The 13,147-nt window shown below is 44.2% G+C and overlaps 1 pseudogene; it reads right to left on the reverse strand.

Moving 5' to 3' along the window:
• The window catches only part of LOC102876681, a 25,752-nt pseudogene extending 18,289 nt beyond the window's left edge, over positions 1-7,463 (reverse strand).
• Positions 7,464-13,147: the final 5,684 nt, after the last annotated feature.

A 13,147-nucleotide genomic window follows, 5' to 3' on the forward strand; every position in this document is an offset into this window, starting at 1 on the left:
ATGGCACATAACAACAACAACAACAATGCTGCATTGAAAAACAAGGAACTCATGAAATATGCAAAATGAATTACACTGGAGGATATTATGCTGAGTAAAATATCTCAGTCACAAAAGGACAAATATTGCATAGGGCCACTGTTGTAAAACGGGACTGACATCAGGGTTGAGGGAAGACAGAAAAGGAAGGAAAGAATGATGTACATTGCATTGAAACAGATAAGGGAGAAAACTGTTTAAAAGATGTATAGGAATGGGTATTCTGGTCATTACAGAAGTCCAGAGTAAAGGCTGCATAGTGGAGTGGACTTGGGGGGAGGGATTGCATAAGAATGAAAGAGTTTTTCTTTTTCTTTTCAAGGAGAAGAGTGGATTGGGGCCAGGGAGGGGGAAAAGTGCAACAATGAACGATTGAAAACCATAAGTCTCTGTAAACTTTCATTAAAATTAGTTTTTAAAAAAGGATTAGATTCAAAGCATTCAACGCCAATTATTGAAGACCATATGAGTTGTGGGATGCCATCAAGGTTATCATCCATGAAGAGAGTATAAGGTCATTGCAAAGAGAAGAGAAAGAAAAAAACAAATGAATGTCAGAAGAGATTCTGAATATTGCACTCGAGCATCAAGAAGCCAAAACAAAGGAAAAACATACGGAAGTAAAACAGCTGAACAGATTTCAAAGGGTGGCAACAGAAAACAAAGTATTACAATGGAATATGAAGAGAGCTTGAATAGGAGAATAAAAAGGAAAGAACTCACTCAGCACTTCTCAAGCTGAGAGAACTGAAAAACAAATTGAAGATTTGAGTCATGATATTGAAGGATATTATGGGCAATAATATCCTTCCAGATAATATCCTGCCAGAAGTTCAAGCAGAATTTAGAAGAGGCCAAGGCACCAGGGATATCTTTTCTGATATCAGATGGATCCTGGCTGGAAGTAAAGACTACTAGAAGAATGTCTATTTGTGCTTTATTGACTATGCAACGGCGTTTGACTGTGTGGATCATGACAAGTTGTGGCTGACATTGACAAGAATGGGAATCCCAGAGCACTTGATTGTGCTCATGCAGAACCTATACTTGTACCAGGAGGCTGTTATGAGAACAAAGTAGGGGAGCACTGCATGGTTTGGAACTGGGAAGGGAGTGTGCCAGGACTGCATTCTCTCTCCACTCCTAGTCTATCTGCATGCTGAGAAAATTATCTGAGAAGCTGGATTCTAGAAGGAGGAGCGTGGCATCAGAATTGGAGGGAGACTCATCAACAACCTGAGTTATGCAGATGACACAGTCTTGCTGAAAGTGAGGAGAACTTGAAACACTTGTTGCCGAAGATCAAGGAATGCAGCCTTCAGTATGGATTGAATTTCAATGTCAAGAAAACAAAGACTCTTCCCACTGGACCAATAGATAGCATCATGATGGATGGAGAGGAGATTGAAACTGTCAACAGCTTCATCTTGCTTGGATCCACAATTAACACCCTTGGAACAAGCAGTCAGGAAATAAGGAGATGTACTGCACTGGGAAAATCTGCAGTTAGGGACCTCTCCAAATTATTGAGGAGTAATGATGTCAGTTTGAGGACTAAGGTGTATCTGATACAGGCCATAGTCTTTCCAATTACTAGCTATGCATCTGAGAGCTGGACAATGACTAAGGATGACAGAAGAAAAATTGACGCCTTCGAGCTGTGGTGTTGGAGAAGATTACTGAATATCCCATGGACTTCCAATAGAACAAACAGATATGTCTTGGAGAGGAATGCTCTTTGGAGGTAAGAATGATGAGGCTTTACCTCATATCCTATAGACATGTTGCTAGAAGGGGCTATTCCTTGGAGAAGGACATGATGCTGGGAAGGATGGAAGTTCAGCAAAGGAGAGGAAGACCCTCAGCCAGGTGGATTGACACAGTGACTGCGGCTATAGGTTCTTGTGTATCAGGAAGTGTGGAGATGGCGCAGGATAGGACGGGGTTCAGATCTTTTGTTCATAGGGTCGCTCTGAGTCACACTTGACTCAACAGCACCTAACAACAAAAACAACATGGGCAATATGTGGAACAATCCAGGAAACACCAAAAGAAGACAGAAGGAATACACAGTCACTGTACCAAAAAGAACTGAATGACACTGAAAAATATTAGGAAGTATTGTATGAACAAAAGCCAATGATAATGAAAGAGGAAGTTGAAGCTGCACATAAAGCATTGGCAACAAATAAGGCCCCAGAAGTCAATGAGATACTGACTGACATATTTCAACTAGCAGATGCAGCCCTGGACGTCGTTACCAGTCCATGCCAGAAACTTTGGAGGACAGCTGTCTGACTGAGTGAAAGAAATTCATATTTGTGCCCCTGCTCAAGAAAGGTGATCCAACAGAATGTGGAAATTATCAATATCATTAATATCACATGCAAGCGAAATACTGATGAAAAATAATTCAAAACTGGTTAGAATAGAATATAGATCGGGAACTGCCAGAAGTTAAAGCAGGACTTAGAAGAAGCTGTGGCACCAGGGACATCATTGGTGATGAAAGATGAATCCTGGCTGAAAATAAAGAATTATTGTTGTTATGTGCCATCGAGTCACTTGCAACTCATAGCGACCCTATGTAAAAGCCCTACACCCTGCTCTATCGTGTGCCAACCACACTGTCTCTGACTACCCACTCCCATTGCCCCAATCACTGAATCAGTCCATCTCATTGAGGGTCTTCCTCTCTTGTGCTGTCCCTCCACTCTCCCAAACATGATGTCCCTGTCCAAGGACTGGTCCTGGCTTGCAACATGCCCAAAGTATGTCAGACGAAGCTTCAGAATCCTTGACTCCAAGGAGCAGCCTGGCTTCACCCTCTCTAGGACAAACTTGTTTGTTCTCCTAGCAGTCCATGGTATATTCAACACTCCTGTCCAGCACAACAACTCAAAGACATTAATTCTGTTTCTATCATCCCTAGTCACTGTGCAGCTCTCGAACGCATAGCACACAATTGCAAAGACTATAGCCTGGAGCCCGTGCACCTTAGTCTCCAGTCTGACATTGTTGCTCTTCAGTACTCTTGAGAGGTCCCTCACAGCCGACTTTCCCAATGCAATTCATCTCTTGATTTCCTGGCTGCTGGTACCAAGAGTGTTGACTGTGGAGCCAAGCAAACTCAAACTGTTAACTATCTCAATCTCTTCACCATCCATAATGATGCTGCCAATTGACCCAGTGGGGTGAGAATACCAGAACAATATCTATTTATGCTTTATTGATTATGTAAAGGCATTTGACTTTACACATTTGACCATGTGGATCATAATAAGTTATGGCCAACATTGAGTAGAATGAGAAATCCCAGAGCACTTAATTGTGCTCAAGCAAAACCTAGACCAGGAGGCTGTTGTGCAAACAGAGCAAGGGAATACTGTTGTTGTTGTTGTTGTTGTTATTGGGTGACATGGAGTTGAGTGTGACCTTTAGCCACCGTATGAACAACAGGTCTGAGCCCTGTTCTCTCCTGCACCATCCTCACACTCCCTGATACACTAAAGCCCATTGCGGCAGTCACCACTTCAATCCACTTGGTCGAGGGTCTTCCTTGCCTTCACTGACCCTCCCTCCACCTTTCTAATGTCCCGCTCCAAGGAATAACCCAGCCTAGCAACAAGCCTGCCAATGGATGGTGAAGAGATTGAGATTGGACACAGCTTTAGTTTGCTTGGCTCCATAGTCAACAGTCTTGGCACCAGCAGCCAGGAAATTAAAACGCACATTGTCATGGGAAAGTCTGCTGTTAGGGACCTCTCCAAAGTGCTGAAGAGCAATGGTATCTCTTTGGAGACTAAGGTGCGTCTGATACAGGCCATGGTCTTCGCAATCACCTGTTATGCATCAGAGAGTTGGACAATGACCAAGGAGGATAGAAGGAGAATTGATGCCTTTGAGCTGTGGTGCTGGAGAAGAGTATTGAGAATACCATGGACTGCTAGGAAAACAAACAGATTTGTCCTGGAAAGGGTTAAATCGGGTGGCTCCTTGGAGGCAAGGATTCTGAGGCTCCGTCTAACATACTTTGGACATGTTGTGAGGAGAGACCGGTCCTTAGAGAGGGACATCGTGCTTGGGAGGGTGGAGGGACAGCACAGGAGGGGAAGGCCCTCTATGAGGTGGATTGATTCAGTGACTGGGATAATTGGGATGGGAGTGTCAGAGACAGTGCGATTGGCACAGGACAGAGCGGAGTTTAGGGCTGTTGTACATAGGGTCGCTATGAGTCGCAGGCGACTCGACGGCACATAACAACAACAACAACAGCAACAAGCCTGAAGGGTGTGTGGTAAAACTTCATTATCTTTGCCTCCGAAGAGCACTCTGGCTGCACCCTCTCCAAAACATACCTGTTTGTTCTCATAACCGTCCATGTGTTCAGTGCTCTTCTCCAACCACTCAGCTCAAAGCCATTAATTCTTCTTCTCTCATCCTTATGCATTGTCCAGCTCTTAGATGCATAACAAATGATTGGAAATACCATGGCCCGAATCAGATGCACCTTACTCCTCAAACTGATATCATTGCTCCTCAATAATTTGGAGAGATCACTAACTGCAGATTTCCCCAGTTTTTCTTCTGATTTCCTGACTGCTGGTTCAAGTGTGTTGATTGTGGATCCAAATAAGATGAAATCATTGACAACTTCAATCTTTTCTCCATCTATCATGGTGCTGCCAGTATTGGTAGGATGAGGCACCTAAAAATTGTACATCACAAATTCAGGCCTGATTTCCATGAAGGAACAACACCCGAACCTAGGAGGGCAGCTGTTATAAAACCAGTTCATCTTAAGAATTCTAATGTTTAGTTCTGCAATAAACAGTCTGCTATTAAAAATAGTTTATTGGTATACCAATAAAGGAATTTTTCTTTTACTTTTCAAAGAGAAGAGTACTGGGGGGGAGGGGTGGGCAGGGAGGAAAGTGCAACCATGAATGAATGGAAATGCAAAGTCTCTGTAAATGTTCATTAAAATTAATAAAATTTTAAAATCTTTTAAAAAGTTATTGAGGTGCAATGATGTTAGTTTGGGAAGTAAGGTATGCCTGATTCAGGCCATGGTCTTCCCAATCCCTTGCTATGCATCTGAGAGCTGGACAATGAATAAGACAACAGAAAAATAACCTATGCCTCATCGTTGTGGTGTTGGAGAAGAGCACTGAACATCCAGTGGGATGCCAAGCGGACTAACAAATATGGATTGGAGAAAGTGCAGCAAGGGTGCTTTTGGTGAAGGATGGTGAATTGCCTTCTCACATGTTGTTAGGGAGGATCAGTCTTTGGAGGATATTATGCTTGGAGAAGTGGAGGGTGAGTTTAACAAGAGGAAGACCCTCACCAAAATGGATTAACACAGTGACTAGCAAGAGGTTCGAGTATATCAGAAATGATGAGGATGACACAGGCTAGGGCCAAGTTCAGCCCACTGTTCACGGGGTCGCTATGAGTCATACTTGACTTGATGGAGCCTAACAACAACATTTAACTGTGCTTGTGCAAAACCTGTACCCAGACCACGAGGCTGTTGTGTGAACAGAGCAAGGGAACAGCACATGGTTTTAAATTAAGAAAGGTGTGTATCAGGGTTGTGTCCTTTCTCCATATCCAGTCAATCTGTTCGCTGAGAAAATTATACAAGAAGCTGGAGTCTATGAAGAAGAATGCAGCCTCAGAATGGAGGAAGACTGGTAAATAACCTTGATTAAGGGGGTGATACAAACTTGCTTGCTGAAAATGAGGGGGCTTTGAAGCACCTGCCGTACTTCTACATATTGAAGACTATAGTCTTCAGTATGGATTGTATCTCAATGTCAAGAACACAAAAACTCCCCCCTGGACTGATAAGCACATCATGATAGATGGAGAAAAACTTGAAACTATCAACAACTTCATCTTTCTCGGATCCACAGCAGATATAGCTGGTACCAGCAATTAGGAGATCTGGAGATGTATTGCACTGGGAAAGTCTGCAGTCAGGGACCTCTCTAAATTACTAAGGAGCAATGATGTCAGATTGAAGACTAAGGTATACATGATTCAGATCCTGGTCTTCTCAATCACTTGCTGTGGTGCTGAGAGCTGGACAATGAATAAGGATGACAGAGGAAAAAAAATTAGTTGATGCCTTTGAGTTGTGATGCTGGAGAGGTTAGGGCCTGCCAAAAGAACAAACAAGTATGTTTTGGATAAGGTACAGTCAGAGTGCTCCTTGGAGGAAAAGATGATAATAAATGCTGATAGCTGTAGAGGGGCTTCAGGCCTTTTATTTATAGGGTCCCTATGAGTCGTGCTCGAACTGGAAGGCAATCAACAACAACAGTATAGTATTAATGATTTTTTTCAAGTTTTACATTATTTATTATTCAGTGTAAATTCCAACACGATACACTGATGTGATTTCATGCATTTAGGGAAGGAACATATCTTTGTTAAATGAGAAAATGTGCGGATAGCTTCTGGAAGACCTTCTTTCTAAGCGGCCTTTTTAAAAAAAGAATTTAATTTAGAAGTCAGGGCCTTCTTTCTTCAGTTTGCTCTACACCACATTCACTGAGTAAAACTTGTGTTGATCATTGGGGCCTAGTTTGTTCCATGGTTCTGGATTATTCTTTCTGTCCCAACAGACATCTGGACTAAATAATGTCGGACCCATGACATACGACGCTGCTCCAGTACCTCCAGCTCCAATGAACACAAAGAGAGGTATCAAGCTTGTGTGCCTCTTGGCTTGACTGATGATCTGGCGAGCATGTGCGCAGCAGTGCCCTCCGGTGCAGAAGGAGAGGATATGTAAAATTGACAGGCCTCCTTGGAAAGAGAACTCTCTGCCCCAAGCGTGGATGTACAATGTCACCCTGGACCTCCTACCCAGCATTCATCATTCTAAAACATGTCCAGCTTTATCCTGACGTGCAGTGCTGACAATGACTGGATACCATTCACATGTCTACAAGGAAGACACTCCCCCACTCCTCTGTTCTGTTGTGACTTGCGTGGTTTTGGAGACTGGAAACTACACCACCAGTATTTCCAACACCAGGCAGGCCACCCCTGGCTTCAGCGGAGCTTCTAGGCTAAGATAGACTAAAAAGCAGTACTGGCCATCCACTTCTAAAATAACAGGCCCTCAGAAACCCTGTGGAGAAAAGAATTGTTGGCTAGAGGGCCAGAAGGTGAGCCCCTGACGTTGGAAGGCACTCGAAATGCGATCGGGGAAGAGCTGCCTTGTCAGAGTGGAGGGGACTGTAACGATGCTGGTGGGGTCAAGATTCCACCACGTGAAGTGGGACCTTCATTCACTGATGTGGCGAGACCCGGTGTGGGAAGAAACGCCTGACAAAGTCCATTAATAACTGGACCGCGGAGGGGTCCTCTTCCACGGTCAGGCGCCAGAGGGCTGCTTCCTTCTTCATGGCTACAGAACTCATGGCAGCCTGCTTCTTTGAGGCCGACAAGAATAGGTCTCCGCTTCTAGATTATCTTTTTTTTTAATAATTTTAATGAAAATTTACAGACTTTGAATTTCCATTCATTCACTGTTGCACTTTTCTCCCTGCCCACCCCTCCGTCCCAGTTTGTTCTCTTTCATTGTTATACAATCTCTCCCCCTAAGTCCACTCCACTGTGCAGCCTTCATTCTGGACTCATGTCTGAACAATAATACCTAATCATATATCCCTTTTAAACAGTTCTCTCCCTCATGTCTTTCAATGCAGTATACATTATTTATCCCATCTTTCTCAGTCTCCTCCCTTCAACCCAGATGTCAGTCCCACTTTACAACAGTGGCACCATGCAGTATTTATCCTTTTGTGACTAAGATACTTCACTCAGCATAATGTCCTCCAGGTTCACCCATTTTGAATAATATTGCATGAGTTCCTTGTTTTTCAATGCAGCATAGTATTCCATTGTGTGAATATACCAGAGCTTCTCTATCCATTCATTTGTTGATGGGCTCTTAGGTTGTTTCCAATTCTTTGCTATTGTGAACAAAGCCACAATAAACATGAGTGTGCATATATCTGCTTGAGTGGTGGGTATGGTTTCTTTGGGGTAAATTCCCAGTAGTGGAATTGCTGGGCCAAATGGTATTTCTATTTTCAACTTTTTGAGAAAGTGCCATACTGCCTCCCATAGTGGTTGCACCATTTTACATTCCCACCAACAGTGAATAAGGGTTCCAGTTTCTCCACAACCTCGCAGGCATTTATTGTTTGTTGTTCTGTTAAATTTTGCTATTCGTACTGGGGTGAGATGGTATCTCATAGTTGTTTGATTTGCATCTCTCTTAGAGCTAGGGATTTTGAACATATCTTCATGTGTTTGTTTGCCATCTGAGTATCTTCTTTGTTGAAGTGTCTGTTCATATCCTGTGCCTATTTTTCAACTGGGTTGTTTACCTTGATCTTGTGGTGCTCGAGTATTTTATAAATTCTGGATATAAGTCCCTTATCTGGCATGTCATCACCAAATATTTTTCCCCATCTGTGGCTTCCCTTTTCACTCTGTTGGAGTTTTTAGATGTGCATAGGGATTTGATTCTTAGAAGAATCAAATTTGATTCATCTATCCTCTCCTGGTTATAGATTCTAGATTATCTTTTAAAGTGCTCATCTAATTAACTAGGTCCATCTAGTGCACCCTCCCTTTTGATTAACATAAAATCAGATGCAGGGATTTTAATTATATTCCCAGTCAACACTCATGTTCACCATCCCATCAACATCCATGGTAGTGGCACTCAAGAAATCAAAAGACATACTATATTGGGAAAAATGTCCCGTCCAGCACAAAAAAATACTGATTTAAAAAGACTAAGGTGCACCTGATCCTAGTGATGGTATTTTCAGTTGCTTGGTATGCTTTGAAAGTTAGACGAGGAATAAGAAAGACTGACGTAGAATTGATGCTTTTGAATTGGAGTTGGGGAAAAGTGGTGAATATTCCAGGGACGGTCAAATGAACAAACCGATCTTGGAGGAAGTGCAACCCAGGGTGCTCCTCGGAGGCGAGAATGGTGCAACTTCAACCTGTAGCCTTTGGATGTTGCCAAGAAGGGCCAGTCCTTGGAAAAGACAACGTGCTGGAAAAGGTGGAGAGTCAGTGGGAACGAGAAAGACCCTCGACAAGATAGACTGACTTTGGGCCAGAGAGATTGCTTTGAGTTCTAGAGATGGGCCCAATCTAATCATGGGTTCTTTAAACTGGAGAACTTTCCCAGCTGCTGTCAGACGAGATGAAGAGAGTTATCGAGGTCAAGATGGCCTCACCATCACTGGGCTTGAGGACGGAGGGCAGAGGCTATGAGTCAAGGGCTGGAAACAACCTCCAGAAGCTGCGAGAGGTGAGGAGAGGGCTTCTTCCCGAGAACCTACAGCAAAGGAAAGAAAGTCTGTTGAGCTAAGACTGGGGCTGGGCTTGTAACGTCTACAGCTGAAAGGTAACACATTTGTTGGGTTTTTACTTCACTAAATCTGTGATACTTTGTTGCAGCAATGGCCCAAAAGGGACACAAACACACAATGTGTTTAAGCTAAGTTAGGAAAACTCGGCTGTCCTCCACTCTCTTCTCTTTTGTAGTATCTCAGCCTTTCAGAGCTTCCCTGAGAGGCACTGTCATGTGAAGACAGGAGCCGAGACCTTGCAAGGTGCTCTGCACCTCCCACCAAGAGTGGCCAGGCCTCTGCAGGAAGCACTGGCGGGGAGTCAAGCCTTCCCTCACAGCCGCTACCAGTCAGAAAAGCAGCAGGAAGAACCCGGGGCCCACATTGACAGTGGACTCGGGAGAGGATCCAGGAAAGGAGAGATGTGATATCCCTAACACAGGGAGCTCCTGGTAGACTCCAGCCACCCACCCACGCCCTGTGCTTGTTGACACAGCCAGGGTGGTGGAGTGTGAGACCACCACCATCGAGAGATGTAACCCTTGTGCACAGTCCTGGTTAGGTGACTATTACTCTACCCTTTACATTAAAACCATGCAGACATTTAGGACTATCTTCCATTTCACTGGTGCGGGGTTAACATTGGTGGCCAAGGAGCACCAGAGGTAATCAGCAGCCAATCAGTCAAATTTGTAAAACCCAAACTAAGCCCACTTTTCTGAGAGTAAATTCCAGCTCAGAGTGACCCTACAGGGCGGGCTGGTGTCAGAAATGACTCATAGCTGACTCGTAAGTCGGTTTTCAGAGGCAGTGAATTGCAGGGAAAGTCAGTATCCATCTTTCTCCTACGGAGCAGCTGGTGGATTCAAACCACATGCCTTTGGGACTGTAGCTCAGGTTCTTGCTACTGGGCTACCAGAGCTGCCTATTGTTGCTGTTGGTAAGTGCCATCAAGTGGAGCACGACTCATAGTGACCCTATGAACAAAAGATCTGAACCCTGTTTTTTCCTGCACCTTCCTCACATTTCCAACTCTTAAAAGCCCACTGCAGCAGTCACCACGTCAATCCACCTGGTTGAAGGTCTTCCTCTCCTTTGCCAACCCTCCACCCTTCCCAGCATCATGTCCTTCTCCAAGGAATAGCCCCTTCAGGCAACACGCCCAAAGTACATGAGGTGAAGTCTCATCATTCTTGCCTCCAAAGAGCCTCTCCAAGACATATCTTTTTGTTCTTTTGGCTGTTCATGGGATGTTCAGTGCTCTTCTCCAACACCACAGCTCAAAGCCCTCAATTCTTTTTCTGTCATCCTTATTCACTGTCCAGCTCTTAGATACAAGTGATCAGAAAAACTAGGGACTGAATCAGATGCACCTTAGTCCTCAAACTGATACCATTACTCCTCAATAATTTGGAGAGATTTTCCCAGTGCAATGTGTCTTATTTCCTGACTGCTGGTCACAAAGGTGTTAATTATGGATCCAAGCAAGATGAAGCAGTTGACAGTTTCAATCTCCATGCATCATGACACTGCCTTTTTGTCCAGTGACAAGATTTGTTTTCTTGATATTGAGATGCAATCCATACCAAAGGTACCAAAGGTACCAAAGGCTGCGTTCCTTGATCTTCAGCAACAAATTTTTCAAGTCCTCCTCACTTTCAGCAAGCAAGGTTGTATCATCTCCATAATGCAGGTTATTAATGAATATCCCTTCAATCCAGATGTCACACTCCTCTTCATAGGGTCCAGCTTCTTGGATAATTTCCTCAGCATATAGATTGAACAGGTGTGAAGAGACTACAAATCTGATGCACTCTCTTCTCAATTTTAGACCATGCAGTCAATGTTCCCTGCTCTGTTGACAGCCATCTGGTCCAAGTAAGTCTAGGTTCTGCATGAGCACAATTAAGTGCTCTGGGATTCTCATTCTTCTAAGCTGTCTAAAGCGTAGATTATAATAACTATCCTATAGATAGTATACTATCTTACAGTATTGTTTAGTACTGCACCATAAAGAACTAATACTAAAAAATTTCAGAAGTATCCTATAAGCAGGAGCCAATGATGATAGAGGAACCTGAAGCTTCACTGAGGGCACTTGTGAAAAACAAGGCCCCAGGAATCAAAGGGATACTGACTGGCATGTTTCAACTAACAGATACAGACCTGAATGTGGTACCAGAAGTCGGGAAATCAAGGGTATGGATTGTAGATTCAAAAGAGATGAAGTTGTTGACAACTTCAACTTTTTTTCTCCATCTGTCATGACTTACTATGTACCCACTTTGGAGAGGGACATTGTGCTTGTGAGGGTAGAGGGACAGCACTAGAGAGGAAGACCCTTGATGAGATGAATTGATTCAGTGGCTGGGGTAATGGGGAGCTGGTAGGTGAGTCAGAGGCAGTAAGATTGGCACAGGATAGAGCAGAGTTTAGGGCTATTGTAGTGAGGGACCTCTTCAAATTATTGAGAAGCAATGATATCAGTTTGAGGATAGGGCCAGGTAGAACAGTCCAGTAGGGCTTCCAAGACTGTAAACACTTATGGAAGCAGACTAGCACAGAGGCCTCTCTGGGAATTGCTGGCAGGGTCAAAGCACTAACCTCTCCAGCAGTAACAGAGTGCGACTCCCACCTTGCTACCAGGGCTGCTTAGGGGGTGAGGGAAGCTGTGTGAATTCACAGAGTCGCTTTCTTTGCAAGCTCACAGAGGCCTGAGAAGAATCCAGTGAATGTTAATGCTCCACTCTCAACACTGGTGGACGAGTGGTAAGGAGCGGCGCTGCAACCCCAGAGACAGGAGGTTCGAACTCACTAGCTGCTCGTTGGGAGAAGGATAAGCAATCTCCTCTCCTGTGATTAAACTGCCTCTAGAAACCTCCTATGAGTCGACTCCAACTCAGTAGCACACAACAACAACAACAAAAAAAACAAAAATATGACCCTAGGGGGCTCTGGTGGCTTAGTGATAGGGAGCTGTGCTGCCACTCCAAAGGTATATGGTTTGAGTCCTCCTGCTGCTTCACAAGCAAAAGATGGGCAGTCTCCTGGGGGATTTACTGCCTCTGAAAACTCACTCTACAGTCAGCTATGATTCAGTTAGGACTGGACAGTACACAAGAACAACAATTATCTACACCCTCCTCTTCAGGCAATTGTTGGGTTGATGGGAGTGAAATGCTGCCAGACCTTGAGGCAGTGTTTAATCAACTATTAGTGCTGCTGGCCTGTAAGTCCAGTCAGTTCTTGAAGTCAGCAGAAAGGGCAAAATGCTTCAAAAGCCCTTAGCTATTGCCATTACTCCTGGGAAGAAATACAATGCCAGGGACGCCTGTGGCAATGAGTGGGGTTCCAGGAAAGTGTAATGTTACTGTGGGGATGGATTATTAACAGGAACTTGAGATCAATGGGATTACTGTGAGCCTGCGGGCTTAGACATGGGTCTAATGTGGTTGTGGGATATTGCTGGTATCTGACAAAATAATGCATTTAGACAGCAATGGTGGCATGTGGTCTAACTGAGGTGCTGAAACCAGTGTGGATGCAAGAGCACGGCATCTGCTCAGGACTAGGGGCCCCAGAGCCTGAAGTGAAACCTCTGAGAACTGTGAAAAACAGGTTCTGATGGCAGGTTCCACAGTTCAAGAACTGCACAGAGGACAGAGATGAAGGATGCCCAGTAAGACAGACTAACCCGTGCTGGCCAAAAC

This window comes from Elephantulus edwardii, unplaced genomic scaffold (assembly GCF_000299155.1).
Source record: "Elephantulus edwardii isolate Elephantulus edwardi_28Jun2011 unplaced genomic scaffold, EleEdw1.0 scaffold00235, whole genome shotgun sequence".
Classification (NCBI taxonomy): Eukaryota; Metazoa; Chordata; class Mammalia; order Macroscelidea; family Macroscelididae; genus Elephantulus; species Elephantulus edwardii.